The sequence below is a fragment of the Nannospalax galili genome, unplaced genomic scaffold (assembly GCF_000622305.1).
Source record: "Nannospalax galili isolate Female #2095 unplaced genomic scaffold, S.galili_v1.0 scaffold237, whole genome shotgun sequence".
Classification (NCBI taxonomy): Eukaryota; Metazoa; Chordata; class Mammalia; order Rodentia; family Spalacidae; genus Nannospalax; species Nannospalax galili.
Window position 1 is genome coordinate 565,177 of NW_008339924.1, and position 4,576 is coordinate 569,752.

Here is a 4,576-nt window from a genome sequence, read left to right on the forward strand (position 1 = left end):
GGAAGGGAAGGGAAGGGAAGGGAAGGGAAGGGAAGGGAAGGGAAGGGAAGGGAAGGGAGGCTTCCATCCCTCCCTCATCGGATTTCAGTCCTTCGGAGTCCGAACCCTGCGTTAATCTCTGGCTCTGAGTTCTCTAGATCTCTGTGCTGTGCATTTCCAGCCCCGAGCCAGAACCATGTTGTCTTGATTCGGTGTGGAAAAGAGCTGCCACTTTGTGGCTGGCAATGTTGCAGTTTTTCCTTCTCCGTTCCCTGACTGTTCTTAGAAATTTGTCCTTTTCTGCTAACTTTCAGACCATTAACAAGATGTCTGGCGTCTTCTGGGGTTGCCTTAGAGGGCAGGATGGGAGACCGGAGTCACTCTGGCCTCTGCTCCCAGTGGGATGATCCAAGCTCCAGCCTCCCAAGCTCTCCACATCCAATGAGGGGATGACCTGTGCCTGCGGGGCTGTGCCTCCATGGGAAACAACTTCTCTGCATTCTACAGGTTTGCCAGGGCTGTGCACAAAACATTTCCCCTCGTTTCCCTTCCTAGATGCTTATTTCTAGTGTAAGCAAAACTATTGATTTCTCAAAGCTTATCTTGTGGTAACTGTCCTTCGCGTGTGGTGTGAACATCTCCTGAGCAGATACAGATGATTTGTTCCCTTCACTATCAACCCTTCCATCTGGATTTCAAGTTTGGTATTTTACAGTGATATGGAAAATTCCATCTTGAAATCCATAAAATGTGTATAGTCTCTCTCTTACTTTTTTCTTGATTAGATTTGCTAGACATTTATTTCATTTTATTTATTTTGTCTTTTTGAGACAGGGTCTCCCTGTAGCTCCAGCTAACCTAGAACTCACTATGAAGACCAGGCTGGCCTCAAACTCACCAATATTTACCTGCCTCTGTCTCCCAAGTGCTGGGATTAAAGGTATGGACCACCACACCTGGCTAACATTTATCTATTTTATTAGTCTACTAAGATAATTCATCATTTAACTTATTTTTAAAGTCCCCTTCACACATCTCTTCCAGTCTGTAGTTTTCTGTTTTCACTATGATTTACCCAGAATTCTGTATTCTTTGCTTTTTCTTGACCTATTTCCACCTTCTTTAACTGACTTCATTATATTTAGTTTTGTCTTAAACGATGAGGACTTGAAAGATTTGATTTCTCACTGAGACTGTCCTCTCTGCCCAGCACAGTGGAGGCATGCCCCACAGTTGGAGAAGAGGTGACCCCCCTCCCAGGAGGGTGAAGGAAGCACATGGTGTGACCAGGGAAGGCCTTCAGCAGGCTCTGGGAACAGACACCAGTGTGGGAGTGTTGTGAGGTCATTTCCTTGGATGACGAGGAGGTTCATAAGACTCTCAAGTAAACAAAACCCAAAACCCAAAGGTAGACAAGACTCAGGAAGGTCTTGAAACTTTACAAGATTCACAAGGTCCCTCCCCAAGGCTATTAAGTAGTAATGGTTGGTGGAGAGAAGATTCTCCTACAGCCGGGTGTCCTGCAGGGAGCTTGTCGCCCATGCTGGCTGGGGCTTTGGTGATGCTGCTGCCTTTGAGTGGTCCATGCTCCTGTAAGGAACTCCAATAAACTCACTGGCTCACTAATCTAGACTTAGGTGCAATTGTTCTGTCGTTAGTGCCCTGTCTAGGGTGAATTCACATTTTATTCATATTTTCCAAGAAAAGCCACACAACACAGAGAGGATGTCCACTCCGGCACTGAGGATGCCAGTTTAGATGACCAGGTGCCTCCCTCCAAGGAGGGTGGCGTAGGATCCAACTGGCCACAGACACTGGCACAGAAGGTGCAGGGAAGGCTTGGGTCCCAGTGTTGGATCTTACAGTAGCCATCCTGTCCACATGTGCTGTTGTCTTTGGGGATGACATAGGTGATCTTTCTATGTCTAGCAGCTTTCTGGGAAAATGAAGCAAGACAATTTTTGGAAACTTCCAAATACTGTGTTCTCTCCCTAGCCTTACTTGTTTTGACTGTTATCATTTCATGTGACAAGAATTCATTCCATTCAAAGTCCACCTAATGGAACTGAAATTTTTCTTTGAATTAGTTTAGTCTTTATTTTCCCCAGCATTTCACGGGGCCAGGGATGTGCAATGCACTCTGTGCCTCAGAGCCTGCACCATGGCTTTATTTCACATCCCGTCTTCCCCTCCTGAAATATCATAGGTGTTACAAGGTTTCCTAACTCACTTACTCTCACTTCCCACCTATGAGAATAGCATCTGACCCAAAGTAAATGTTCCTAAATATTTGTGGAAAGGATATTTCTTAAGTAAGCGTACCCGTGGAAGTTTGTATGATAATTTTAAAAAGATATACATGTCCACATTTTTTGCCCTATGTGCCTGTCAGATGTGATCTGCAAACAGCCTCCTGGCAGAGAGCCAGGCACGAGGTGTACCTCCATCACAGGCTCCTCTCCAGCCTTCTTCTGGGGGCCAGTGTCTGCACTTGCGCATTGCAGATGGTTTCCTCATCCGGTGTTTGCTGTCAGAGGTTTAAGGCTGGAGCCACGGGCATCACTACCATATGAATTCTTACTTTTCTTGCTGCCATGACAAAACCCCTGATGAAAGTTACTTAAGGAAGGGTTAGTTGAGGCTCACAGCTCAAGGGAATCCAGTCCATCATGGAGGGAAAGGCAGAGGGGAAGGACCAGAAGACCAGCTGGTCACATTGCGGCTGTAGTCAGGAAGCAGAGGCTGTAAAAGGAAGTGGGGCCTCACTGTAAAACCTCATGGCCCACCCCCCAGTGACCAACTTCCTGCATCAAGACTCTACCTCCTTAAGATTCCATAGCCTCTCTGAACAATGCCACCAGATGGGGACCAAGTATCCAATACCTGAGATTGTGGAAGACATTTTACATTTAAGCCGCAAACATCTTCCCCGGGCCCCCATAGGTTCATGACCATTTCATGAAGCAAAATGCATTAATTCTAACTTCAAAAGTCCCCTTCATCTGCACAAAGCCCAACACTGCTCAAGGCTAAAGTCTCTTCTAAGGCTCAAGAAAATCTCTCTTAACTGTGAACCCCCCTCATAACATCAAAAAACAAGTTACACAGTCAGATACAAGGGACAGAGTAAACATTCCAATTCTAAGAGGGGAATGGAAGGAAAGGGACAAGCAGACCGAAGCTGACCAAATCTCAGCAGGGCAAACGCCAAACCCCACAGCTCCTTGTGGATCATCTGGGGCACGTAATGGAATCGCCTGGGCTCCAAAGGGCTTTGGTGCCCCCCATCCCCATCTCTAGCTCCTGCAGCACACATCACGTCTCTCCGAGTCCTGCTTCACTCTGTGCCTGCATCTTTCCTCAATGAACGTTCCAAGGTCCTGGCATAGCCAACATCCTGGAGTCGCCACTGCAATTCAGGGTTCACAATCACAGAGTCCTACAGTGGCCTTTCAGGACTTCCTTACAAACCCACCATACATTGCCTCCCCTCAGGGGCTTTCTTTAACCTTGGTGCAAGCCACCATGACCCTTTCATCTTCGTGTCTTTTGTGCCTACAAACCGATGCCATGTGAGCAATGCTGCCAGGTCAAAATGCAGCCCAGCTCCCCTAGACCACAGTGGTCTCTCTCCAATGACCCTAGGGACACACATTCCCATGTGGTTGTTTCCAACCAGGGATCCCCTTCAGTGGGATTCTCAATTTGGGTTCTCACTTTTCCAATCATTTGGAGCCTTCTGTGGTTTGGGATCATGACCTCAGGGCACTTTTCTGATTGTCCCCGTACAGAAAATGCGATTAGTTTTTCCTTTAATGGCACTAATAACCTTAGTAATTACAGCTACTTTCAAACCTGCTTTGCCTATAATGTTAAACTTGCATACAACCTTTCCCTTGACAAACTGCCCATTTGTATCTCTCTGCTCCACTTCTCTCTCTCTGACCTGGATGAGCAGGGGGCAGCACTCATGCCACAGTCTGAATGCTCTCCTGTCTTGAAACTTCTCCACCAAAGAAATTAGTTCATTGCTCTTAATTCAGCCTCACACAAGTTCTTAGGACATGGCCAGAATACAGCCAGTTTCTTTGCCAGAATGTAGCAAGAATGGCTTCTAGCCCAGTCCCCAGTGGAGTCCTGTTCCTCAGAAACCTCACCTGTCAGGCCCTCATAGTGTGTAACTCACTCAACTCTCTCATCTCCCACCTGAAAGTCTCTTTAAGCGCTGCTGATCTTGGGCTTTTCCACTTCAAAGTTACAAACTCTCCCTATTCCTCCCAGAAACCAGTTCAAAAAGCCTGAAAAGCAGAGATTGAGCAAAGCAATGGTCCGAATTCTCAGCACCAAATTTTCCATCTTCACTCTTTTGGTAAAATATCCTGTCAAAAGCAACTTGTAAAAGGGTCTACTTTGTCTTAAATTTCAAGGGGACAAATTAGATAATAGATACATAGATAGATGATAGATGATGATAGATGATAGATAGATAGATAGATAGATAGATAGATAGATAGATAGAGATGATGATGATAGATAGAGATAGATAGATAGATGATAGATAGATAGATAGATAGATAGATAGATAGATAGATAGATA